Source organism: Amia ocellicauda, chromosome 11, assembly GCF_036373705.1.
Source record: "Amia ocellicauda isolate fAmiCal2 chromosome 11, fAmiCal2.hap1, whole genome shotgun sequence".
NCBI lineage: Eukaryota > Metazoa > Chordata > Actinopteri > Amiiformes > Amiidae > Amia > Amia ocellicauda.
In genome coordinates this window covers 337,300-351,164 of record NC_089860.1, presented here as the reverse complement: position 1 = coordinate 351,164, position 13,865 = coordinate 337,300, and the positions used below count along the sequence as shown (strand labels likewise).

The following is a 13,865-nucleotide window of genomic DNA, read 5'->3' as shown; positions in this document are numbered from 1 at the left end:
GCCTACTTTGGGCTGGCCCTTTTCGTCATTCTTGCCCTCGTGGTTCCCCGGAGGCGGTGGGTGTCTTTTCTTCATTGGAGTGCCCGCAATCGATGCACTCAGAGCGTCCGTCCGTCGACAGGTTGAAATTGTAAACGCTGGTGTAGCCACTTTTAATTAAAATCTGATGATGATGATGATGATGATGTTGTTGTTGTTGTTCTTGTTGTTGTTGTTCTTGTTGTCATCGTGGTCGCCGTCATTATTATTGTTAAAGTAAAGCAGTAGTTAGATTTGTTGCTACCGTAAGGTGTAGAAGACAACAGTTGGTATGGCGTGTGATATCAAAACATTCAGAATACTTTTAACCTATATAATTTATAAGCTTTGTAAAATAAACCCAAATATATCTTTTGCGGGGATAAACGCTGTTCTGAGTAGTTTGTGACTTGTTTAATACCAAACATAGCATCGCTATAAAAAAAAAAAAAAATCACTGTAAAAGCGCTAGTTATTTTTGATCTTTATAGTTATTTTCTAGGCTCAGGTTGTTTTTTAGTGCTTATAAAGGCCTGAAATATTCTTAGTGGTTGTTGACTATAGGTCTTGATGTTTAAAAATGTTTTTTTGAGAGACCAAAAGGTTCTAATAAAAGTTTAGAGTAGAGAGGAGAGAGATCGTCTCCATCTTGGTTTCTATTTGAAATTTGATGCAGTGTCATTTTATTGGTTGGTTTTGATATGTTAATTGGTAACAGGGCGGCACAAAGGCCAGACCAGAACAATGCCTTACAAACAGATCCGGCATGTGGCCATCAGTATAAGTATGAAGGTCTGGTCTTCAGCTCGACAGACTCATACTGACCTTTCGATTTAAGACTAAAGATCAACAATGTCCGGAAACAACATCAGCGATTCGATTTAAACGAGTTTTTAGGCAAGTCTTCAGATTCTTTTCATTGACTCAGAGCGTGTTGTGTGCATGTATTGTAAATAAGGCTATAACATCTGTTTTAAGTTCTGTAAAATAATTTTTCAGCCAGTCAACAGGAGTTAATTCCCAACGCTGAGGAGATCATCTGGAACAACGACGGTAAGATTTTTGTGTTTGCGCTCATGGGTTCTTATGCATGGGTGTGTGTGGTTTGAAGCGGCTCATTAGAGTTATGAAAACGTTTTAATATATATTAATGCCGGTCTCTTTAATTACACAGAAACTATCGAAAGGCCTGTGATTAATGTCTCCAAGGATCGACCAAGAGAAGTGGTTGTCCCTAGACAGGCTGTCTGCCGACCGGGTAAGAACTAAACCCCTGTTTGTTTGTATAACGTTTCTGTAAGATGTTTGAGTCCAGTTTTGTTAATTTTAAAAAATTATCCTGTCTAACAGTATTAAGAAACGTGGTTTGAGACAACGAAAGGCCTTCCACATCGAGGGCTTGTTTCGTTTTACCTTCGAGAACCGTAACCTTTCAAGAATCTGAAAGGCCGTCAGCCCCGGTATCTGATAGCTGTGAGTAAATATCTGCAGCCTGTAAGAGGTTAAAGCTTTTTATAAAGCGGTGTGGTTAAAGGTTAAACATGTCTCTTACCTTCACAGCGGTGCAAAAAGCTAAACCAGCCGAAAAACATAAGAAACGATTATTCTGTGGAGGTAAGTAAGATCTTTCAAACTTTAATGTTTTTAAAAGGGCTTTGTTTGCCCGTTGAGGGCTAATATTTAAGCGATGGGTGACCGTTTCCTGTAGGGCGGGGGGTTCTGGGAAAGATCTTTAGAAGTCCGGACAGGTCTAGGCTTGTTTCTGGGGAACGTGTTTAGAAATGACCGATTGCCGTACCGTCTGGTTAGGAAGTAAAGCCGTCCGAAAGGGTTTAGTAAGTTGTTTGGCTTATCTCCCGCTATTATACTTCTGTTTTAAAGTGGTTGTAGGAAAAGGCTTGAAGGTGTTCATTGTATTTAATATTTAAACAGATCGTGAAAACGTTTGTGAAACAGGAAGTCCCGGGATCAGGAAGCGTTTACACTTGGAAGGTTCGTTTAAAAATGAAATGTTGTTGTGTGTGTGTGTGTTTTATTAACAATATTACAGTTTTTAAAGAAACATTTAAGAAACAGTTTATTTACAGCGGCTTCTCTGTTTTAAATTTATTATCAAGTCCTAATAAATATATTGTCTGTAAATAATAAGGCGTTGTAGTGAATGTCTAAGGCTATTTTCAAAGGTCTAAAAAAGCTAAAGGTTTTGAATGTCCTGGACATGTTGTTTTAAGTTTGATTTCTGTCGCCGTTTAAAGATGTAAATGTAATGTATATTTTTATTCTTCCCAAGACTCTTGGGATAGTCATTCTGTGAATGAGCTATTGAGGACAATTACCCCGTCTAAGTGGGATCAAACATCTTTCCCGGTGAGATCACCGAGAGGATCCCCCACGATGGTCTTGGAGACCCCCCAACATCTACTCAGGCCACAGCCTTCTGGGGGTAATTCAACACCCCAGATTCAGCCCGCCGCATTGTCGGGCGGAACAAATACAGGCATCCAACAACCTCAGGGGTCGCCGTCAGTCAGGGCTGACACACCACCCAACGACGGCCTAGTTTCAACATCGTCCCCCCAGACCCGTTTCTTGGCTACCGAAACGCGAAACAGTAACCCCGCGCTTGGCCAGGGTGTCACCGCAAAGGCCTTCTTGGTCTCTGTCCATGAGTATACACTCACTCCCTGCCTCCTTCGACCGAGATTTACCGGAGCGACCATCCTTTGAAGCTGAGCCAGGCCACCAGCCCCCGGAGCTACTTCCTGAAGGTCGGCATGAGTTGCTACATACTTTGTTACAAAATCAAAGACTTGTGTTACTGGGGCAAAACCTGGTGATAGAGAGCCAAAACACCCTTATTAATACCCTTACTAACGAATTGTACCGTATTTAATGTTTTAATAGACACAAAACGCCTTACTATTGTGGGTTGTTGGAAAAATAAAAAATAAATTAAAAAATGTCCTGACTTGGTAAAAGAACTCACAAACTAAAGGATTATGAACAAGCTAGGGCCCCAAAAAGACCTTCCCGAGAGAACATCCCCGGCCCTGTTGTGAACTCCTCTGATGTCCCAATGAACCTGGAACTATTACAAATGATAAATGATTTAAATAACCCCCAATTACCACCGATAGAATGTGAATTAACAGACTTACCTGTGAACCCCGACCTGTTACAGATGGTCAATGATCTAAATAACCACCTCCCACCGGTAGCGCTTATAGAGGTTCACCCCCTAGTTCACCCCGATTTGTTTGAAATGGTGGAGTCTTTGGAGGAGCTACCCCGACCAAATTCTGCCCCTATTATAAATGATTTGAAACAATTAGAACACAGGATGGCGGCAGAAGCAGCCATCACTATAAAGGAGGGTCTTGACATTAACCGGTTGGATATCTTTGAAGGACTTTTACAGGCTTTAAATGAGCCTCCTCAAAAAGGGGGTTTTGTAGATGTCAGCAGTGGGGGTGTTCGGAATGTGGAGGGTTCTGAGACTGATAAGGCTGTGGAGGACATGCTCTGTGAGAATGTAGGGGGTGAAGGCTTTGTTCAAAATGATGATGTGTCCAAGAGTACCAGTGATCCCGTGATTATAGATAGACCGGCCTATAACAATTTTGAAATGATTCAGTGTTTTAATTTTGCAGAACTTTTAAATTGTGACAATTATGCAGAAATATTTGTCAACATACACGAGGCCTTGCAGAAAATGCTTGAACAGGTTGCTGAAAGGGTCAGACCTCGAGATGTTGTACAGTTAGAACTCAGAGGGGATGATTTGTTTAGCAACCTATCTGTAATGCTGAGTGGAGATAATTTAGATGTCTGGCTAAAATCGAAGCGTTATTGCAAAGTAACGCAGCCATCTTAGCTGATGAAAGTCTGTCTCTGGTAATGAATGTGGTTCGTAACCCTGAGGGTGGGGCGCTTAGAAGACTGTCGAAATGCTTGAAGAACGACATAATTAGGACCAAGCTCAGGCAATTAGTGGTGAGTTCCAGTGGGGACAATAAGCTCTGTTTTGCTTACAGTTTAATAAAACTACTCACCCCCGACATGCCTGAACCCCAAGCTCTGCAAGAGGCTTTAACGCTTCATCAGAGGGCTGGCTTAAACTCTCAACAGAGGGTTGCCTTTTCAGACATCACCAAGTTGCAGGAACATAACTGTAAACCCCGCCAAGAGACAAATGTCCAAACTGATTTTAAACAGTCTGTGGGGTAAGTTTGGGGAAAGAAATTACCGTCTAAACACAACCTTGATTAAAACCCCTGAACAGTTTATAGAATTTATGTTTTCCAAACAACATGCAGTATCACACTTTCAATTCTTAAATGACCACGTGGCACAGGTCCAGTGGAGGGCCCCTAAAGATTTCCCCACCAAACAGGGGAACGTTAATGTTTTCATAGCGGTTTTTACCACGGCTTACGCCCGGCTTGAACTGTACAACTTAATGGATCAGTTGCAGGAACGCACACTCTATCATGATTCTGACTCTGTAATCTTTGTCACCAGGCCAGGGGATTGGGTCCCTCCCCTCGGGGACTACCTTGGGGAGTTAACGAGCGAACTAGATCCTCAGGACCACATAGTGGAGTTTGTTTCAGGGGGTCCTAAGACGCATACAGAACGGCTGCGGGTAAGACCTGTATGAAAGTTAAGGGTTTCACTCTGAACCATTGTAACAACAAGCTCATTAACATCAAGTCTCTGACGACCCTGGTAGAAAGTTTTGTAACCGAGAAAGACGCGCCTCCTCGTGAGATTATTACAGCCGGAAATCAGATCTATCGCAATAAAAAGGAGTACACGTTGGAAAATAGATCACTAAACAAACGGTTCAGGGTGGTGTACAATAAAGGAGTGTTGAAGACTGATTATACCACTCTGCCTTATGGATATTAGCGGTGGTTTTGATAACAGACTTCAACACCCTTTCTCCTGTATTATAGCTGGTCCCTCCAATTCGGGGAAGAGCTATCTTATAAGGAACATCATAGAAGATGTGGACGCAACCGTGTCCCAAGCTCTTGACAACATAGTGTGGTGTTACTCTTGCTGGCAACCTCTCTACGATGATTTGGCTTCGAAAAAAAATAATCTGAAATTTGTGCAAGGTCTCCCCGCCTCGTTGTAAGACGATGACTTGTTCCCGCCCGGTCAAACTAACCTAGTGATCCTTGATGACCTGATGGAGCAGGCCGGTGACAACAGTGAAGTGGAAAAAGCTTTCACAAAGTACACTCATCATAGGAATTTAAGTATTCTTTATTTAGTTCAAAATCTATTTTTTCAAGGTAAAAAAAGCCGCACTATTAATTTAAATGCCAATTATATAATTCTTTTTAAAAACCCCAGAGATAAACTACAGGTCACCGTCTTGGCTCGTCAAATGTACCCTAACCAGACCAAGTTCTTTTTGGAGGCATTTGAGGATGCCACCAAAAAACCCTACGGGTACTTGATTGCGGACTTAAAAGCACAAACCCCAGAAGACTTTCGCCTCAGAACAGGTTTGTGCCCGCCCGATTGGCCGGCAGTGTATGTGCTACAGAAAAGGAAATAAATAAGAATGTCTGTTCGGATTAAAAGAAATCTGCCACTTTTGCAAATGTTATTTGAGGGGAGCCTGCGCCATAGGAAAGCTGTGCTGGCAGGGGCCCCCTCGGATTTGATCGAGACCATGTGTGAAATAGCTTTTAACATCTTACACGGTAATATACCCCTAACCCCTTCTTAACATTCTAAACTCAAAAAACAAAAAGCGGTTATCAAGATCATCGCTAATAAGAAGTATTCTATTAAAAGAAAAAGAAAGAAGATTAATCAAACCAGGGGTTTTATAGGACCGCTGTTGAGCATAGCCGTGCCTTTCCTAACCAGTCTTCTAGCTTCCAGAGTGGGTTAATAATGGAATATGCTCAGAAAATGTTTTTGATCCCTCAGGAGCAGCTTGAGAAACTGAGAAAAAATGTTGTCGGGCAAGAGCCCATTAGACAAACGGCCGAAAACAACCTGGACTCTGAAATGAAAGCTATACAGGCCAGGGCCGATTTAAATCAGTATTCCAAAGCCCAGTTGTATACCAACACGTTACAGCGTTACCTCCGTCTGGTTAGACAGGGTGAAAAAGATCAAAACATTTTAACTTTAACCATGGCCTCTCAAGAAAATGGTTCTGGGGCTGATGCGGGGGGTACGGTTGATAAAGATGTTGCGGTGACCGAACCTGTTGAGAGTTCAGAGGGAGATGTTGTAACGGATGTTTTGAGAAACATGCCGGCCAGAAGCAGGAGACATGCAGAATATATCCTGCGCAAAATGGTTCAGAAACCGCGGGTAACGGCTTGGAATGAACAGGGTGAATTTGTTTTTAAAGGACAACTGATCAAAGGTTCACACATGTTTGATTTGTTGAAGAGTGTCAATAGCACTAATAAGGTACCCGAGAGTCGCCGACCTGTAGGCTGGAATGCTTTCCTACAGGCGATGGCCTGTCTGAACATGCCCCAATCCACAGTTCCTAACCAGGAAACGCGACAAAAAATCCATCTGTGTAAAGAGGTGTAGCCTGATCTGACTCCGATATCTCATTACTCTGACCGTGCTTAGCGACCATCCTCAGGATCTATCCATCGTTGGGAAGCTTATTAATCTCATGTTTTTATTTGTCTCCCCTGTAAATAATGACCCGACAAACAATTTTTTATTTTATTTTTTTTATTTTCAAATGTTGTACATTTATTTATAACATAACCCCTGCTTTGTATAAGAATTGTTTTGAATAAAAACAAAACTAATGATTCAAAGGCTGTTTTCTTTATTTTTTCACCTTAACACGCATGACATCTTTTAAAATCCTCACAAGAACACCCCATCTGTATACATGACTGGCTAGGGTCGTAAGTCATTGTGTTATAAGGGGGGTCCACAGTGTACTGACAAACTCTGCCACTTTTTTATCATTTTGGCCTAAATCCTCACTGTACAAGGCCATAATATCGGGGTATGACCTTCCTTTAGATCTATGATATAAGAAAAACACACAGTGCTGACCACAAGTGAAGGTCTGAAGACTTTGTACTTGACGACCGCTGTAAATGGTTTCTTGACAGTTGTTGAGCAGAAAGTTATTGATCTTCCGAGGGAAAGGTCTGAAATCCGGGGGGTTTCCATAGGAATCAAAAAATTCACCACGGTGGTCCTCCCTTAGATAAATAGCCAGCCAATGTTCTCCGGGCATATTTTTAGGGTGTGTGTTGATTATGTACATTGCAGGTAAATTCTTGATCTTAAATTTAGGTAGCTGATCGCAGGCGTAGACTCCTTGAAACAGTTTCCGTGAGCCGGCCAGGGCATTCATGATGTGGTTGAGCTCTCTGGTGTTCATTTTAATAATAATCATACCGAACGTTTCTCCTCCGATTCACCTCAATAATGTTGTCAAACACAGCATACACGACCATATTTACAGTGCGTGGTAGAGGCTGCTTGAAACGCATCTCCAAACGCATATTGCCCGTCTTCATCAGTGAAAAATGTTGTCCACACTCTTCGTCAGGGGTCAGGTTGAAACCGTACAGGGTGTAACCGCTGCAGTATTCCCGGCGATCGATCAGCAGAGTTTGATCCTTGAGATGGCGACCCGTAGCCAGTACTACACTGTAATATTCACGAACCGCATTGCCGTTTTCAAAGTCAGGTTGAAAAGGTCTGGATGGAACCTGCACACCATCGACGTACAACGCTATAAATTCCGCGTTATAATGTTTAAAGTTAAAAAGGTTCTTGTTGTAAACCCCGGTAAATGCATCATTATCCACGAGACCAATAATAACCTGTTTTGGGAGCTGTCCTAGAAACAGATTTTCCTGGTTCATCACCCGTGTCCCTGCAGGGATACTGTGGACTTTCATATAGACTCTTTCGATCGGGTACTTAACGCCTGCGCGTGTCCTAGTTTAACCGCCGGGGAGACGGACACTTTTTTCACAAACAGCGAGGCCGATAATATGGTCAGTTTATATTTTTCAGTATCAGGGGTCATCAGATAAAAAGCACTTTTACTACGGATCATTTTAATTTTAATGTCTACCCCGTTGAGCATGAGTTTTTCTTGGAAAAATATGTCTGCATTGATATGCCCCATTAGCTCAAAGGTCCTCCCTTCTGTTGAAGAGGCCGTTCTTTTTTGCAAACCCTTATTGAGTCCCTCTGGATCCTTGTCGTCCATAGCTTCCGGGTTGTCTTTGAAGAAAAGGCCGGGGCTGAACTGTTTGCTTAGGGTCTCCTCACTATAATTAAGGATACACTCCATCATGGCTCTATAGGGGTAAGTATTGCTGCTTTGACTAATGAGCCGATCTCCCAGGGTCACATCCACCTGTGAAAACATGGTGGCCACCGGGTAATTGATGACCCCAGCGTTGGCCGTCTTCTCGATTGCATCGCCATCCTCATTAGTCACTTTACAGTTCATTAAAATAAATGTGTTATTCAAATCATTATAATCCTCGCCATTGCCAGCTATAAAAAACTCCAGAGGGGCCATGTCTGAAATTGCAGAAAGAGGGGGAATCTCTACATATATGCTCTTATCTATACTCGTTTGAGTGTATGGAACTGTAAACAGATCCAGTTCTGATTTGACGCATTCTTCCAATAGACTGTGGACAAAAGACATGTTTAAAAGATATATCCTGAGGCTCTATTTTTCTTTCTTTGAGACTTTCTTTTTGCAGGTTTTTTCTTGTGCTGCTTCCTTCTCCGAGTGTTTCCACGATATGTTGGAGAATGAGAGATTCTTCGTTTTCTGTTAGCCACGGATCATCGTCGCCCTGGTGGACACATGCTGTTTCTTCTTTTACCCCCCCTCCTCGCCATTACCATGAGACCCGAACCCTCCTGATGCTCATGGCTAGCTGCCCGGTTCATAACATTGGTGAACACGTCACTAACAATATTTTTAGCCGCTGATTTCAAGTGGGGTCTGGCTATAGCAAAGCCTCTCTTAAGCAGGGGTACGGCCATTCTAAAGAGACCACGAAAGAGTCCTCCTAGACCGGCGCCATACATTGTGGGGGCTCCTACAAAACCGGGCAAGCCGTTCCATCTTGCATCTTGTAATAATCCACATTGGCGCTAGGATCTACATAACCCCTCGAGGTAGCCATTTTAATAATGTACACACTGTTTCAGGGGTCGAAAATGTAGTTTGACAACTTAACTTTACCGAAGCGGAAGGGTACGTTGATATTCTGATCCGATTTGACTTCGATCGTGATGTTGTCAAAGTGGGTCTTTGAGACTGGTACGTAGTGTGGCTTGTCATAAGTAATTGTGACCATGTCATTGCTTTTACCTTTAATAAGTACATTTCTCAAAAGGGGGACATAACTATCCCCGACCCTCTGGTGGGTTATGATATCCGTATACACATAAAGAGTGTAAAAGCCGCCCCACCACTTCTGAGAACCTGCTCTCTGTGTCAGAATAGAACCCTAATATACGCCCCAGTTGGCCGCTGGTTTGAATGCTAATACCTGGTTTTGACACCTTGTACACTCTGTTTTTAATAGGGTTGTAATATAGCTTGATGTTGGGGGTGCCTTCTGAGAACTGTTTATGCATCTCATCTAATATTTTATCCACATTGTCATAATAACCTCCTTGTATCGTGAATGTCCATTGACTCTTTTTAACATCATCAAAAATGGCGAAGGTGGCATCCTTATCTTGTAAAACAGCCCAAGTGTAAGGATACTGTATTTCCGCCAACCCCACTTCCCACGACCCTCTTAGATCTATAGATTTTCCAAATTGTACCGTGTAACTGGATGTTTCATTTTTAGGGTATATATCGAGAGAGGCGTTACTGGGTAGAGTCACGTAGAAGCCTCATGATTCCATCTTGAGTATCGAGAGTAATGCCCCCAACACACCCGCGGGCATGTTGTTATAAGGATTGAATATCGCAAACCTGTTGTTCCGGGACCCAACTATTGAACTTTTCAGGCCATCCAAGCCATTTCACCAACACATATTTTTTCCGGTTCTGGGTTTTTTCAGCTAATATCTTTTCAACTCTGTATACACTGTCTTTACCCACAATCATTTTTTGTAACTCGGCTTCGTAAAACGTTCCTTCTATATCCTCCCCGTCATAGTCTTTTAACCGGTACACGGGGGGGGCTCTAGCCAACTGTTCGGTAACTGTAAAATATTCGTCAGAAAATGTTTGTTCATAACCTTTGGCAAAAGTACTCCTTAGCTTTGAAACGCGAACCACATCACCGATGTTGAACTTATAAGTAGTTTTTCCCTTCTTAATAAATGGTCCGTATAATTTTGTATAGACCTGAAAAGAATTACTTTGATCAACATCTATAGACTTCATTTTAATACTGGTGTGATACCCTTGGTTGTAAGCATCAATAAAATCCTGAACTTTATCAAAATACTTGAACGTGTTGACCGCTGTAAAATATCTCCACATTTTGGTCTTTATGGTGCGGTTAAACCTCTCCACTACCGATGCTTTAAGCTCATTTCCGGTGGTGAAATGATGTATTTTGTGTCTCTTCAGTAGATTCTGAAATTCTCTGTTGAGAAACTCTTTTCCTTAATCAGTCTGCAGTTTTTTAGGACATCGACCCTGGGACAATATATCCTCAAAGACCCTCGTCACCGCTCAACCTGTTTTATTATGTAGAATTCGAGCCCAGGCATATTTTGATTAAACATCGATACACATCAACATCAATTTGTGACCATTGTTATGTTTTGATAAATTTGACATATCGACTAGATCCATTTGCCATTGTGAGTCTATGTCAGTTGCATATACGCGGTTTCTTTTAAAGTTAATCCTGAGAGGTTTATGTAAGGTATAGGCGTCTTGTTCCCGTAACCATTCTGAAACAACCACATCATTAACCTTCACTCCGGCCTCAGCGAGTCCTCTTTGAAAACCCTTCTTACCCGCCAAACCCCCAATCTTGGCTGGGTTGTAGTATAGTTCCTGCATTTGGGGAGCTTGCCGAGTCATTCTGTCAAATAACCACACAGACCCACACTATGCGCAAAGTTTTTTACAAGGTTTTTTATTCAACTTCAGGAGAGCAGATACCCCTTTTTAGACATTTGAGAAAAGTATAACATACACAACAATTTTTTCTACGGTCCAGACAAAAAGAAATCAGATGATTGGTTACTTGATCTATATCAACAAATATACCTGTTTCTTTATCTTGTAGGCACACACCTCAGTTACATATGTAAATAAACAACAATATGACCTATTTTAAAATTAAACAGAGGTGTATTAAACATGCTCAGTAAAAGGTCATACAGATGTTGATGAAATGGCCTAATATCATTCTTGGCCCCCTTGAGCGCTTCATCCCAGTGTTCGTACCCCCCGATCTTTGTTACAGCAGCCATTAACTTTTCCAGGTTTGAAAGTTGATCCTCATCGATGGTTAAATCTGTAGAGAAAAGGCTCGCGTTGGCTACTTTTCTGTCAAGCACATGGTGTAATAGCGCTCTCAGGTTAGCTGCAGAGTGTTGATGACAGAACCAGTTGCAGAAGCAGTCCAGAACATTCCCCATGTTCAAAGTCCCTTAGTTCAGGTCAGAGTCTGAATCAGTGGCGTAGATGTCGAATTCTTCGTCGCTGTCCCCAGCTTTAACTTCTTTACGGAAGAAATAAGCTTTTAGCTTGCCAGCGGTTTTTCTACTCGGCTCATCCAGGTCATTGAGCAGCTGCCCAAGTTTCTCTATTATAAACGGCTCCTTTTTCAGCTCCAGCAAAATCTCATCTATGATTTTCTGGACTTGTCCCGCAGTGACATGTATGTGGGAGTAAGACAGCGCCTTGATTAGTGCCGGTTTCAGCCACGGTTTGTTCAGTCTTCTGTAAAACACGTTGAAATAGAACAGGAAATAGTAACGGTCTGGTTCAAACAAACAACTGTGTCTCAACTGACTGGGGTGATTCACTTCACACCCCCGACAGACTTCTTTCAGAGCTCGGTCGATGAGAGCACTCAGAATATACACCAGGGTGCTTTTAACCACTCTGCTTACTTGGTCACATACCCCGGGCATAAATCCTTCGTCTTCATCACGCCCCCGGGACTGTCCGATGCTCATTGGTTCGCCTGGTGGTTTGTGGGGTGTTTCTACATCCATTGGACTGACCCCCTCCTGAGACGCACAGACGGTAGACAGTTCGGCAAAATCGAGGCCCTCCATGAGCTCCAGAGGCTGGGGATCCCCGAGACTCATTTGGACATCCATCGCACCGCATGTTGTTTCGTCCTGAGGGACCGGGGTCTGAGGTCTTGGAGAGTAACCGCAGTCAAAGGGTTCCAGAGTGTATACAAAATCTGGGGAATAGAACCAGGGGTGATCCCGGGTTTGAAGAGGCCTGTAGAGCCTGTCGACGTCCGCAGCTTTCGGGTAAGACATTCTCTTTAATTTTAAACCATGAATGAATTGTTGCGCCTTTTATCCTATCTCTTCACTACGTCATGACACACCGCCCTCTTAGAAGAGAGTAGCCCCTGAGCCGTCAGACCCCCCTCCAAAACCCCACACGTCGTCTGTTTTATCATCGTCGTCGTCATTCAAGGGGGATATATAATCCATAATCCAGCATATTCTCCTTCTAACCAAATCCAGTTGCGAACATTTGGTCAAGATGTCAAAACCATCATTTATACAGTTTATGACCTCTTTCAAGAACGGCCAGTCCACGGCGTCAAACATCATTTCAGTAACCTGTTTTTCTGGATCCTCTTGCCCTTGAGCAATGCAAAATAGGTCAGTGAAAATAGAAACCTTTATCTCACAGGCTGGCCCAAGGGAAACGCCTGTGCGCGTTTTACCAGCCTGCATCGATGGGAGCCATTCGAAACGCCAGGACGGGTCGGTTTCCGTAGTGTAGTGGCTATCACGTTCGCCTCACACGCGACAGGTCCCCGGTTCGAAACTGGGTGGAAACAACCCGCGGTGCACGTATGCCAGTGCCGTGTTACCCGTCCTCATCTCTCTGCCCCAAGGCCGGCCGTCGTTTTCTCTTCCTCGGAGTGGCAAGAAATCCTGACCTTGAGAACTAATGATCGAAGAAGGGTAGCTTTGCGAGGCGCTGGAACTGACACTTTTAAAATCGATACATGTTGTTGCTGTTACAATACGACCGTAGCAGGATCGGCGACATTGCTGTTACTCTTATGTAGTTGAAGGCGCAGTATAGCTCTGATAGTCTGCTGGTGAAGGAAGACCACCAGCCGTTTGAACAAGCCATTCAGCATCACCTTGTTGGGCTAAGTGCAGGCACTGTCAGAGCGCAGGGCGTCCTGCCTTTGAAAGAGTTTCCAAAGTGTCCTGATGTGCCCTTGAGCATTGCAAAATAGGTCAGTGAAATTAGAAACCTTTATCTCACAGGCTGGCCCAAGGGAAACGCCTGTGCGCGTTTTACCAGCCTGCTTCGATGGGAGCCATTCGAAACGCCAGGACAGGTTGGTTTCCGTAGTGTAGTGGCTATCACGTTCGCCTCACACGCGAAAGGTCCCTGGTTCGAAACCGGGCGGAAACAACCCGCGGTGCACGTGTGCTAGTGCCGTGTTACCTGTCCCTGTAACGCGGCCGGCCATCGTTTTCTCTTCCTCGGAGTGTCAAGAAAGCCTGACCTAGAGAACAAACGATCACAGAAGGGTAGCTTTGCGAGGCGCTGGAACTCACACTTTTAAAATCGATACATGTTGTTGCTGTTACAATACGACCGTAGCAGGATCGGCGACATTGCTGTTACTCTTATGAGTAGATAGTTGGGTTTT

The 13,865-nt window shown here is 43.3% G+C and overlaps 1 non-coding gene across 1 annotated transcript; it reads left to right on the top strand.

Moving 5' to 3' along the window:
- The first annotated feature begins 13,551 nt into the window (after positions 1–13,551).
- On the top strand, positions 13,552–13,624 carry trnav-cac (transfer RNA valine (anticodon CAC)). Its single transcript has one exon. It is a non-coding gene; the product is annotated as a tRNA-Val (tRNA).
- The last annotated feature ends 241 nt before the right edge of the window (positions 13,625–13,865 follow it).